Source organism: Tursiops truncatus, chromosome 5, assembly GCF_011762595.2.
Source record: "Tursiops truncatus isolate mTurTru1 chromosome 5, mTurTru1.mat.Y, whole genome shotgun sequence".
NCBI classification, from domain to species: Eukaryota; Metazoa; Chordata; class Mammalia; order Artiodactyla; family Delphinidae; genus Tursiops; species Tursiops truncatus.
The window spans coordinates 54,341,328-54,356,184 of record NC_047038.1 but is presented as its reverse complement, the minus strand read 5'-3'; positions in this window follow the sequence as shown (position 1 = coordinate 54,356,184).

The following is a 14,857-nucleotide window of genomic DNA, read 5'->3' as shown; positions in this document are numbered from 1 at the left end:
CTATAGTTAAAGATCCCATCCTGTATACACATACATCCTTCCAAATTAATGAGGACTTTGGTTATTCAAAACAAAATGCCTGATTTCACTGTTTTATGGCTCATTATGTTGCACATTAACGAGCTATCTATGGGCATTTGTTTTATCAGAGTTTGTGAGAAGTTGGCCAGCCACTGTGCTGTTATTCTGTATCTCAGCATCCTTTTCTCAGAGGTACATAACAGGACTGACATTTACTTTGGATTCATAATCAATTGATAGTTTATATAATTGATTTCTATTCCCTAGAACTGCTTTTCCTATTGAGAGTGTCTGACCTTGAGGTGTCTTCGTCATTCTACTCTAAGAGTCAGTAAACATTTCTTCAAATAACACAGCTTGGGGGGTGTGTATGTGTGTGTGTGTGTGTGTGTGTGTGTGTGTGTGTGCGTATAAAGGGATGGGAAGCTAACTAAATACAACATCTAAATTTTTGTTTTTAACCCAATTCATTAGTTGCTTTGATTCTGGGTTAACACTGGGTGAGATCTTCATTTTGTACTTGAATTCTTAAACATTGCCACTATTTTTTTTCTTTTTTGGTGAGAAAATTTAAGTTCCATTCTCTTAGCAAATTTCAAATATATGATGTGGTGTTATTAACTAATAATCATGTTTTACATTAGCTCCTCAGAACTTATTCATCTTATAAATGAAAGATTTTTGCTTTCATCAACCTCCCTATTTTCCCCACCCCCAACCCATCACCACCTTTCTACTCTCTGCTTCTATAAGTTTGACTTTTTTCTTTTTTCTTTTTTTTTTTTAGATTCCATATATAAGTGATGCCATGCAGTGTTTGTCTTTCTCACTATCCTTAACCCAGGTCACCAAACAGATAATAACTTGTTTTAAATAAGATAATTCACTTAAAGTATTTAGAAGAGTAGCTGGTGCATATTGAACACATGTGAAGACAATTAAATTGTGGGAGTGGGCCACATGAAAAATTGGGTACAGGGTTCAAGGCAGAGAGAACAGCAAGCATGAAAGCCCTAAGGCAGAAGGACACTTGGCTTTTTTTTTTTTTTTTTTTTTTTTAATTTGGCTGTGCCAGGTCTTAGTTGTGGCATGCAGGATCTTCAGTTGCAACATGCGGGATCTAGTTCCCTGACCAGGGATTGAAGCCAGGCCCCCTGCATTGGGAGCATGGAGTCTTAACCACTGGACCATTAGGGAAGTCCCCCAATAAAGGGATTTATTATCTTATATAACCAGAGTCCTAAATCAGGGCATCTCTGTAACTTGTAAAAGTAAGTGGCTCAACAATGTTATCAAGGATCCTGGTCCTTTCTATCTTGCTATCTACCAGTCCCAGCTTCTTTTTTCATCATACTTATCACCATTTGATACAATATGACATAGGGGTTAACATAGACTGTGAAGCCAAACTGCCTGAATTTGAAACCTGGCTACCACTTTACTAGGTGTTGAGTTAAACTACTCAATCTCTCAGTTTCCGTATCTGTAAAATGGGGATGATTATTATAGTGTTACCTACCTCAGAGGGTTGACTTGAGGATTGAATGAGTTGCTGTGAGGATTAAATATGTAAAATGCTTATGCAGCCTAAATGCTCATTGACAGAAGAATGGATAAAGAAGATGTGGCGCATATATACAATGGAATACTACTTGGCCAAAAAAAGGAACGAAATTGGGTCACCTTTAGAGACCTGGATGGACCTAGAGACTGTCATACAGAGTGAAGCAAGTCAGAAAGAGAAAAACAAATATCACATGTCAATGCATATATGTGGAATCTAGAAAAATGGTACAGATGAACCAGTTTGCAAGGCAGAAATAGAGACACAGATGCAGAGAACACCAAGGGTGGAAAACGGCGGTGGGGGAGGGTATGAACTGGTTGATTGGGATTGACACATATACACTAATATGCACAAAATAGGTAAGTAATAAGAACCTGCTGTATAAAAATAACAATAAATAAAAAGAAACTATAGATTTAGCAGGTCCTCCAAAAAACTAATAAATCTGTAAAATGCTTGAAACAGCTACCCTAGTTCTAGTTCATTCCTCAGGCTCAGCTGTATCCTGGAGACATTCTTTATCCTTTTAATAAATTCCCCTTTCTCATTTAAACCCTTTATTTCTGGGGTTCTCCACGTAGCTCCCCGCCGTCATTTTGCTTTGGCGCCATCTGGCGCCCAAAAGGAAGTGATGCGCCTGCGCTCTCCATTCTCTGCCTTCGGTCTCTTCCCTTGATCGAATCTCGTACCTGTACCTTTAAGATGCTTGGTCAAGACTGAAGAATTCGGTGGCCGGTGCCAGACACTTGGCATTTTAAAGTAGCAACATGAGGGAGAGTATGGCTGAGACAGATTTAGAGATAGGAGAGTAGAGATTATATTTGGAGTGTTATTCAGGGGCCAGATGATGTACAAATTTTAGTCCAGGGTAAAGACTTTGGGTTTTGCTCTAAGAGTGATAAGAAGTTCTAAATGAGATTGGAGGGTTTTGATCAGGGAAATGACAGAATTTGACTTGTAACTTTTTAAAGCAACTACTACTTAACTATTAACACAATTAATATATATATGTATACTGGATGCACACATACACATTTATCTATATATATATCTGATATACATAGGGCACATATATTACTGATTTATATAAAATATATAAAGATATGTGAGTCTATATAATATGTAACATGTATAAATATACATGGTCATATATATATATAAATATATAAAACATATCTTATTCCATTTTGGAACGAACATTATGTATCAACTCTGAAGACATAGAAAATTGTCCTGAATTTCAAGACATTTACAACCTAAGCCAGCCATCAAGCAAGCAAGCAAGATCTATCTTTGAAACAGACAAGCATGTATTTACTTGGCTTATTTAACTTAGTTTTCTCTCTTAGTGATCTTGGGTCTATCACTCATAAATGGTACAATTTTGGATATAGTGGTTAGTGTCATTGAGGCTTTCTTTTCTATGAAATAACAAAAATAACAATAGCTATTTCATACAATAATAATATATTGGAAGGCAGGGGCTCCAAGGCACATTTGCCAAAGATAAGACCACATGAGATCTTTGTGGGGGGAAAAAGCATACAAAATATACAAAGTAGCAATCCAGTGTGTGGAAAGGAGTTCAGTTATTATTAATAAAATATTTTGGAAATTAGTACATTTGAAAAAAAAAGGAAAGTGGGAAAGGAGAAAAAAAGGAAGTGAGGGAGGGAAATTAAGCCTATTTTATAAATATTTGCTAAATTTGCATTATAACTGTAGAGTAGTAATAACTGATAGTGAGTGCTTTCAAAGTGCCATACATTAAAGTATTTTATACATATTAAGTTCATCTTCAAAACATTTGTATGAGATAATCAGTGTTTTTATTTGCACTTTACAGAAAGGAAAGTTAAGGCCTAGATTTTAGATAACTTGTCTCAGGTCACACTGTAAACGATCTTGGTGTAGCTCTGTAGCAACATGGCAATATTAACAAAGTTGTGCTGCATCCAGTTGCCAGCTCTGCTAATAACCCTCTGAGCCTCTGCTTCCTCTTCTTTAACATGGAGTTTTGATAAGGACCTCATAACTGCAAAGATGCTGGCCCAAAACATTCTGGTGTTCAAAAATTAGTAATTTTCTGTGCTCAGTTAATAATTCACCAAATATGATATATTGCCTAATATGTATTATACATTCAATATTTTGCTAGTTCTTACTCATTAAGCTTGTTTTTGAGTACCCTGCTGCTACATTTGGAATGAAAATTTATAATAAGTGGTAACACAAAAACAGTATATTTTCCAAAATAAAAACTATAATCTGAAAGAGAATGCAAGAAATGTAACCTCCTTCTCTCCCTGAGTCTGTACTCATAGTTCCTGTGTCCAAGTTCCTACAAAATAATCTTATTTTTTTTAACTAACCCATTAAAGAGTACTTAATCATTTTATTTAAGATACATATAAAATTGCAATAGCTCATGCAACAAAATTTTCAACAGCATACATGAACTAAGTAGCATGATCTTAGATTCCAGTCTTTTCAAGTCACATAATTTATTAGTTCCAAGGAACAATTTATTAAATGTGCGATTTAATGTTGTTTCATTTTATATCATTGTAACTCATTGGAGCTGAATGAATTCATTTAAATCAAAATAAACGTACTGATTTTTAACCAAAATGGTAAAGTGAGTTATGGGTGAGTAACAGAAAAATGCAGTGGAGAGTGTTTGAGGATAGAGAATTTCCACCTCCAATTATTCACACCGTCACCTCACCTCTGTCATGAAGCTATTTTAGGTGCTCTTGACATTGTGGTTTTCCCTTGACATGAACTGCTGCTGTACTTTTTTTTTTTGTCATTTTGCAGGGACCTCAGGTTATCCACAGAATTCAGTACTTTCTGGGAATTTATTAGTAGATACATTCACCATGATTCTTATTTACATATATAATTAATGATTCTCTAGGGAAATGATGCCTTGCTTTTGAGAGGCATACATTTTGTTGGAAAACAATAGGCCAAGTTGATTTGTCAAAACTTTTAGGGCTGTTTACAAACTAATTTGAGAACAGTATGGAGGGTATTATTCTGATTGTTCTCAGGCACATAACCCATGATTGAGTCCTAAGATGACTGTATAGGAAGTTTTTATTGGAAATAATTATTTTGCTATAAAGGCTTTTGGCATAATAGGAGCTCTATGTGTAAAGAGTTAATCATTTTGGTGCTGAACGTTCTTGTAAGAATGGAAGAGATTTGTGTAAGAGTAGTGATGGATCTAGACACTTGCATGTTCAATATTGCTGACGGGCAGTCAGAAAGCCAATATCAGCAGACTTACAAAGCCTACTAATTTGGCTTGGTTGTCATCAACAGGCACCAGCAGTAACAGTGTCCTCATTGGTCAGCAACATCAAAGTGACAGCTTTGATTTTAAAATAGGGCAAAGCTTTGGAAAATACCAATAACAGCTAAAGGTTTTCCATCTACACTGAACAAATAAGACTCTCTGGAAGATTTCCAAAACTTTTTACACCAATTTGGTGATGAATTGAATCCCTCCAGGAGATAGAAATAGAGCCAGTGAAGTACTATTTGTGACTATTATTGTTTATATTTAATCATAGAAATGAGTGGTCTGGAAAACACAGATCACTTAAGTGTACCCAAGGTCATCAAACTTGGTACCAAGTATATTTATTATGTAAATTGAAGTCCAGTAACCAAGAAATTGAAAACAGAAAATCACCTTACTTTCTAAATGAAGCAAAATCATCCATATAATAAAGTTTATTCAATGTTCAGGAAGATATAAAAACAAAGCCGACTTATAACAATTTAAAAATTGAAATATTAGCTATTCCAGTCATTAAAAAAATTTTCTCTATAATTTCCAAAATCAGGTTTATCTTTGGTTCACTGTCTCCATCTTTTCTTCACTCTGCCCTCTCCTAAGGCCTACTCATCTTTTTCTTATGTCTTCAAATTCATTTCCATCCTTTATCAAATCTCACCATTGGATCTCTCTCTGTATGTCTAAGGACACAGCAGAATTAATGTTTATAAAGCCCTGTCTAATGAAGTTCTTAAGCATGGGTTTTTAATTTCCTAACTTCTGTCATAAAAAGGAGGAGTTTTTGTTTCTTCTACTTTACATATAGAATTCCAGGCAATCTTATTTTGTATAATGACATAAAATGGAGAAAAACATAAATTTTGGAGATATGAAGATAATTTGTTGTTTAATTGTGTCTTTATGTAGAACAAGTTATTTAATATTTCTCTTAGTCCATTTCAGTGAAATGAGGATAAAATAAATTTTTAAACAGGTATTATGAAGAACAAAACAGGTGACAGGGAAAGCAGTAAACAAATGTTAATTCCAGTCTATTGCACTTTCTTCCTCAATATACAAGTTTGTAAACTGAGGTCCAAAGGAGTTATATAACTTCCTCATGGTCATTATTTTTTTTCTTATTTTATGTACTTTAATTTTGTTTCACCAGCTTTGAATTTCCTGGCTTGACACAAAAGAAAAAATGTCTGGTGATTTTCTGGCTAGGTGAGGTCAATGTCCTGTACACCTCATCAAGATCTTAGATGTGTCCATGGAGTTAAGAAGCTATCGCAGGCCAAGTCATCCTAAAAATAAATTCCAGTCCAAAATTAGCTTTCAGGAAATAGTCCCAAACTATAGGGCTTTAAAGATAAAGAAGACAAATCAACTAACTAAATGTGGGAAAAAGAGAAAGAAAAAAAATAAATTTATAAAATAAATTTGGAGTGATTTCTTTGTGGGAATAGAGAAGGTTTCACATGCTTTTACTCAGGTTTTCTGTTTACTACTTGGGCCGTACCCAGGATCTTTGAAAGAAAGAATAAGTGTAAATAAACTAGGTAGAGTATAGTATTCTGGAAAGGAAAGAAGGAAAGAAAGAAGGAAGGAAGGGAGGGAGGGAGGGATGAAGGAAATTAATTTAATTAAGGTTATTTTGTAAAGAATTAGGATATTTTGAATTTGTAAATACAGGAAAATGTTTCAAACGTCATGACTTATCTCTGAATTACCTATAATTTTATTTATTTATTTTTATTTTTTGGCTGAGCCACACGGCTTGTGGGATCTTAGTTTCCCGACCTGGTATCAAACCCATGCCCTCGGCGGTGAAAGTGCAGAGTCCTAACCACTGGACCACCAGGGAATTCCTTGTTTTTTTTTTTTTTCCTGTCTATAATTTAAAATTTCTGTTTTCAACTAATTCATGAATCTCTAGAAAATTTAATAGACGTATGTTCATTTGCATACCAGTTTGCACTCCTTACCACAATAATTTCTGATTTTTCCTCTGACAGTAAAAAAAAAAAAAGAAGAAAGAAAAAAAAAAAAGAAAAGGGGTCATCAGGCAATTTTTTGGTTTTTTTACTTTCAGGAAATAGTACAGATGTAATTTACCACACACAAAATAATTCTTACAATATTTTCGAACAGTCATACCCCAAGCTAAAACTATTTTTCTTCTACAAAATTCTTTGAAATTTGTACATAATTTTTACTCCCTGGTAAGAGTGATAAATATTGCCTGACTTTTGGTCGAGATGGTGTAGGGGTGGGGTGGATCTGTAACAACCCTTTACATACCCCTAGAAAGTATACGCAAAGAACAGCTATATTTTCAGCTATTGTGAAACCTTGTGGCAATCCTATAACCAGACGTATAAGAAAACCTTGGGCCTCATGTGGATAAGTTTTTTCATTGGGAAAAACAAGAAGAGTTGATGTGCATTCGAGAATGTTATGAAATCAAATTCATAAAACTTTAGAAGTTGCAAAATAAAACATTATTTTTTCTTTACATGCACAATAGTTTTTTTTTGTTTGTTTGTTTTCTTTAAGTTAAATCTGAATTGATTTAGAGGTGGATTACAAAAATGTCCAATTTACCTTAGGCTGTCAAAAATAGTGTAAGTAGTAAAACTCCGTGTCTGTATCTTTAGTGGGGAGTATGGTTAGAGATAAACCATGGCAGATAAAACTGAAGTAATTTCATGGTCTAGTTTAATTCTCCAACAAATGTGTGGACACAGAGAGTGCATCTCCCAAGGGCATCCCTCTGAATTAGGCTAGTGGTAAATCACAACATGGATTAAACCTTTCCCTTAATGGATACTTATAAACCGACAAAATCAGGTTAATGTGAACAACAAGGTCAACCACAAAAGGAAAGGACTTTCACAAAAGGGCAGCCTAAGGTAGATGGGTATTTAACGATAGCAAAAAATGGTTATTGGTCAGTGGCCCACATGTGCAACCTTCAGTTCCTTAGTACATCTGGCAGACAGCCCTTTCTACCCACATCTTACCCTTTATTCCCAAAGCATTATCCATTGTCCTTAATTCCCTAAAAATGGCTTTACAAATAGCTATTTTAAAATGTTGCTATGTTAAATATCCTTTCTTACCCTTCAAAAAGAAAGATGAATTGTAAATATCATACTTTGTTAAACCTTGATTGTTGAATGATAATCATATGTTGAGTGTTTATTCTGGTATGAATCTGACAAGTATCTGAAGTAAAAAATATTTATCCAAATAGTCACAAAATTTATTTTTCCTCATAGAATAAAATGTGCAAGAAGCACACTCACTTAAAAAAAATAATATAGGATTCTGTAAAGAAGACTTCTGCTCTGTGTATGAAGCAGAAGAAGATTCAGGTTGCCTTATTGCTTAGTTTATTAATACTTTTAGAAGAATAATAATAGGATTTATTAAGTGCAAAGAAACTGTTTAAATCACGTGTAAAATTGGCACAGTAGATTTCTTTGCATAAAATTTAGAACTGTTTAATGTCCTGACCAGTGGCACTAATCAGGGTTGCTGGAAATCTTAGCTCTGATGGCTGGTAAGAATGTACCGAATGTCATGTCACCTTGCCTGCCTGCACTTCTCTCTTCCCACTCCTCCAGCTCCCTAGGAGGGAATCAGATAATTATAGATCTCAAAAAATATTCTGCTCAAAGCATTGTAGCAAGCTGGTCTAGGAGATTATGTATCTGAAGTTGTCAGTTCTGAGATTCTTCTATGGAATGACCTCAAGGAGCAAATATATTGTAATCACTCACTTTATACAAGAGGATACGTGAGGTTAAAGGTGGTGCTGAGCCTGCTGTTCTGTAGTTACACTAAAGCCCGCATAAGAAACAGCATGCTTGCACTGCACCATGTGCAAAGGAGGTTGGAGAAAATAAAAGATTTCTTGAAAGTGGGTAAAGTTTTACCAACGAAAACAGTTCTGGAAAACCTTTTGCTAGAATTCCCTACATGTAAGAACAAATATTACAGTTAGCACCCTCACTGAAAGATGTTTCTAATTTCAAAGAGCTCAAGAATGGCAAACTAAATGTAGAGGTGTATTTCTTTCATCAGTTCTCACAAATATAGAAAAGTAAAGAAAAAGAAGACAGTGCAACTCAGCGAAATCCAGAAGGGGTCTCACAGCTACGCAGCAGTGTCTCCCACCTCTGTAGTCACAATGTAAATATGCAGTTTTCAAAAGGTAACCCAGGATGCGTTCAGGTGCTTCTGCATGCATGGGTATATACATATATATGATTATAAGTATATTTTATTCTTAGATTTGCAGTAACTCTTACATAAATCTTTAAGAAAACATCAACGTTAAAAATAAAGAACTAAGAGCCTGGCTTGAGTTGGCCACAATTTACGTAAATATTTTACAAACTTTGAAGATTTACCTCAATCATGACCTCAAACTCCCTTGCTATTCCAGATTGGGCTTCTCGGTAACTTAGTGAACCAAGGAAGGTATTTCTGCTGAATTGGGCAAATTCTGTGGTAGTTTTGTGATTTGAACAAATTTCTATTAACTTCTACAAAGAAATCACAAAACTGATTTTCATCTGTTAACTGAGACAGGATGTGAAAAATTCCCCAGAGAAAGGAAAGAAAGAAAGATTGTCGGTTACGAACATAACGCTGAAAATTATTCAGGATATTTAACATGGGATATAATTTAATCAGGCCCTCATGAAAGCTATGATGGCTCTAATACACATCATATGTTTCTTACACATTTTTGTATTGTATTCAATATCTTCCATTAAATCAGGGAAGAAAGGGATGAATAGCACCAAGGATATTACTAGGTTGAAGCTGCAGTGTCCATACCACTTAAATGTTTCTTCAAGCAAGATTTCAATCCTCCCAAACCAATCTTCCAACACAAGTTTCATGAACATAAAGACACTTAATAAGTACCATTGAATGATGATTAACTTCCCAAATTACTGGCTAATTAATCTGCTGTGAATTTAATTGATGAATTCAGCCCTCCAAGTCAAAAGCTAGTAGGGCGGGCAGTCTTAAATTAGTTCTTCTTAAAAAACTGGAAAGCTAGAACTATCCTATTAATTCATCCTAAATATAACTGATTAGAGAAAAATATTTTGAAACCGTACAGGTAATTTTGTCCTTTCATTTTTTTTAAAATGTATTTATTTGTTTATTTATTTTTGGCTGCGTTGGGTCTTCGTGGCTGCGCACGGGCTTTCTCTAGTTCTGGCGAGTGGGGGGCTACTCTTCATTGCGGTGCATGGGCTTCTCATTGCAGTGGCTTCTCTTGTTGTGGAGCACTGGCTCTAGGCATGCGGGCTTCAGTAGTTGTGGCTCGCGAGCTCTAGAGCGCAGGCTCAGTAGTTGTGGTGCACACCCTTTGTTGCTCCAAAGCATGTGGGATCTTCCTGGACCAGGGATCGAACCTGTGTTCTCTGCATTGGCAGGAGGATTCTTAACCACTACACCACCAGGGAAGCCCCTTTCATTTTCCTTTACTACTATATAGTGAAGGTGTCAGTTCATTCTCCTGTTAATGGAATCCTACATCAAAGCTTATCTTTAAGTAAGTACTATGGGCTTAGAGATTCAGGTTAAAAGTTTTACAATTTAGCAAAATATTTTTGAAATAAAAATCAGTTTAGCTGGAAGAGGTTGTGATGTGATCTGCTGGGAAATCAACATGAATAAACTAGTTGTCCAAAATTGCGCATATTTGGAAGGGCCAAAATACATCCTTAATAATATGTATCAGACTGAATTAATGGTTTGGTCTCTTGTTGAGAAAGTTATAATTAATAAAACACAAGTAACTATCATTTGTTGAGCATATCCTATGCCCCAGGCAATGCAATGCATATTATTTGAAATTTGTAAAACTCTTTGGATATTAGTGAAAATATTTTATAAGTGAAGAAATTGGACAACAGAGAAGTGAATTGCCCATGTTTATAGAACTATGGTTTAAAGCCAGATGTATGTAAAAGATCTGAGATTTTTATGCTCTTTCTTACTCCTTCAAAAGCAAAATAGAACATAACAAAACAAAATCAAGCAAAACAAATAAAAATTATAATATACACACACGCGCCTCTGCAAACACTACAGAAAGTTTATTTCTATAAGACTTTAGCTTCTGCCTTTCAATATGTTTATCTAAAATCAGCAAAATGTAACTGCTTTTAAGTTCTTTCACAGTTTTTTTTTGTCAGTGATATTGCTTCAGATTATTAAACTAGGTGTTAGAAAAGCAGAGTCAAGAGTCTTAAGAAGAAATTCCTGGATGAAAATAGATTTCCTTTTAAATTTGGCTTCCTGAAGAACACATGGATTTGAGTGAAAAAAAAATCTGTTAATTATTGAAATCAATAAAAGATATAGAGAATAAATTGTCTTCTGTGTCCTAGATTTGGAAATTATTAAAGGTTCTCTTTTTTGGCTTGGAAATTGCTATGGCATCTTATTGCCAAACTATGAGCAAATTCAATTAGTTAAGAGTTTGGGAAAGAAATAGACTTTTTATTCCTAAGCATTCTTCAAAGAGCTTAACACACTGTCTGGTACATACTGTAAACATCTGACAAACCTTCACCTCCTTCCGTCCTAGAACTCCCTTACTATGTGAAATAGAGCTTCTCTCAAACTGACTGAACTGAGGAAGGTATTTCGACTTTGGGCAAATAGCGTGGTAGCTTTGTGAAATAACTTCCTAATTTTTAAGTTCACCTTTAGTATTTTATTGAACACTCTTTACTAAATATTTACCTTAAAAATGATGGTGGAGAGACCTTCAAGACGGCAGAGGAGTAAGACGTGGAGATCACCTTCGTCCCCACAAATACACCAAAAATACATCTACACATGGAACAACTCCTACAGAACACCTATTGAACGCTGGCAGAAGACCTCAGACTTCCCAAAAGGCAAGAAAGTCCCCACGTACCTGGGTAGGGCAAAAGAAAAAAGGAAAAACAGAGACAAAAGAATTAGGGATGGGCCCTGCACCAGTGGGAGGGAGCTGTGAAGGAGGAAATGTTCCCACACACTAGGAAGCCCCTTCACTGGTGGAGATGGGGCGTGGTGGGGAAGAAACTTCCAATCCATGGAGGAGAGCGCAGCCACAGGGGTGAGGAGGGCAAAGCGGAGAGATTCCTGCACAGAGGATCAGTGCTGACCAGCACTCACCAGCCCGAGAGGCTTGTCTGCTCACCCGCTGGGGCGGGCGGGGGCTGGGAGCTGAAGCTCGGGTTTCGGAGGTCAGAGCCCAGGGAGAGGACTGGGGCTGGCTGCATGAACACAGCCTGAAGGGGCTAGTGCACCACAGCTAGCCGGGAGGGAGTCCAGGAAAATGTCTGCAACTGCCTAAGAGGCAAGAGACCATTGTATCGGGGTGCATGAGGAGAGTGGATTCAGAGCACCGCCTAAACAAGCTCCAGAGATGGGCGCAAGCTGTGGCTATCAGCGTGGACCCCAGAGACGGGCATGAAGTGCTAGGGCTCCTGCTGCTGCAGCCACCAAAAAGCCTGTGTGCAAGCACAGGGCACTATCCACACTCCCCTCCCGGGAGCCTGTGCAGGCTGCCACTGCCAGGGTCCCGTGATCCAGGGACAACTTCCCCAGGAGAACACATGGCATGCCTCAGGCTGTTGAAATGTCACGCTGGCCTCTGCTGCCTCAGGCTCACCCCACATTCTGTACCCCTCCCTCCCCCCGGTCTGAATGAGCCAGAGTCCCCTAGTCAATTGCTCCTTTAACCCCGTCCTGTCTGAGCAAAGAACAGATGCCCTCAGGAGACCTACACGCAGAGACGGGGCCAAATCCAAAGCTGAACCCCAGGAGCTGTGCGAGCAAAGAAGAGAAAGGGAAATTTCTCCCAGCAGCTTCAGGATCAGTGGATTAAATCTCCACAATCAACTTGATGGCCCTGCATCTCTGGAATACCTGAATAAGTAACAAATCATCCCAAAATTGAGGAGGTGGACTTTGGGAGCAACTGTAGACTTGGGGTTTCCTTTCTGCATCTAATTTCTTTCTGGTCTTATGTTTAATCTTTTTGTGAGTGTGTATGTGTATGCTTCTTTGTGTGATTTTGTCTGAATAGCTTTACTTTTACCATTTGTCCTAGGGTTCTGTCTGTCTGCTTTCTTTTTTCTTTTTTAGTATACATTTGAGCACTTGTCATTGGTGAATTTGTTTTTTGGTTAGGTTGCTCTCTTCTTTCTTTTTTTTTTCTTCTTATAATTTTTTTTAATTTTTTAAAATTTTAATAATTATTTTTAAATTTTTTATTTTAATAACTTTCCTTTATTTTTTCTTTGTTTCTTTTTCTCTCCCTTTTCATCTGAGCCATGTGGCTGACAGGGTCTTGGTGCTCTGGCCAGGTGTCAAGCCTCTGCCTCTGAAGGGGGAGGGCCAAGCTCAGGACCCTGGTCCACCAGAGAGCTCCCGGCTCCACGTAATATCAAACGGCGAAAGCTCTCCCAGAGATCTCCATCTCAAGGCTAAGAAACAGCTCCACTCAATGACCAGCAAGCTACAGTGCTCGACATCCTATGCCAAACAACTAACAAGACAGGAACACAACTCCACTCGTTAGCAGAGAGGCTGCCTAAAATCATAATAAGGTCACAGGCACCCCAAAACACACCACTGGACGTGGTACTGGCCACCAGGAAGACAAGATCCAGCCTCATCCACCAGAACACAGGCACTAGTCTTGTCCATCAGGAAGTCTACAGAACCCACTGAACCAACCTTAGCCACTGGGGACAGACACCAAAAACAGCGGGAACTAAGAACCTGCAGCCTGCAAAAGGAGATCCCAACTGCAGTAAGTTAAGCAAAATGAGAAGACAGAGAAACACACAGCAGGTGAACAAGCAAGGTAAAAACCCACCAGACAAAACAAATAAAAAGGAAATAGGCAGACTACCTGAAAAAGAATTCAGAGTAATGATAGTAAAAATGATCCAAAATCTTGGAAATAGAATGGAGAAAATACAAGAAACATTTAACAAGACCTAGAAGAACTAAAGAGCAAACAAACAATGATGAAAAACACAATAAATGAAATTAAAAATTATCTGGAAGGAATCAAGAGCAGAAGAACAGATAAGTTACCTGGAAGATAAAATAGTGGAAATAACTACCACAGAGCAGAATAAAGAAAAAATAATGAAAACAATTGAGGACAGTCTCAGAGATCTCTGGGACAGCATTAAATATACCAACATTCAAATTATAGGGGTCCCAGAAGAAGAAGAGGAAAAGAAAAGGACTGAGAAAATATCTTAAGAGATTATACTTGAAAACTTACCTAATATGGGAAAGGAAATAGTCAAACAAGTCCAGAAAGCACAGAGAGTCCCATACAGGATAAATCCAAGGAGAAACACGCCAGGACACATATTAATCAAACTATCAAAAATCAAATACAAAGAAAAAATATTAAAAGCAGTAAGAGAAAAACAACAAATAACATACAAGGAATACCCATAAGGTTAACAGCTGATATTTCAGCAGAAGCTCTACAAGCTGGAAGGGAGTGGCAGGACATATTTAAAGTGATGAAAAGGAAAAACCCACAGCCAAGATTACTCTACCCAGCAAGGATCTCATTCAGATATGATGGAGAAATTAAAATCTTTACAGACAAGGAAAAGCTAAGAGAATTCAGCACCACCAAAACAGCTTTACAACAAATGCTAAAGGAACTCCTCTAGGCAGGAAACACAAAAGAAGGAAAAGACCTACAATAACAAACCAAAAACAGTTAAGAAAATGGTAATAGGAAGATACATATTGATAACTACCTTAAATGTAAATGGATTAAATGCTCCAAACAAAAGACATAGACTGGCTGAATGGATACAAAAACAAGACCCGAATATATGCTGTCTACAAGAGACCCACTTCAGACCTAGGGACACATACAGACTGAAAGTGAGGGGATGGAAAAATAT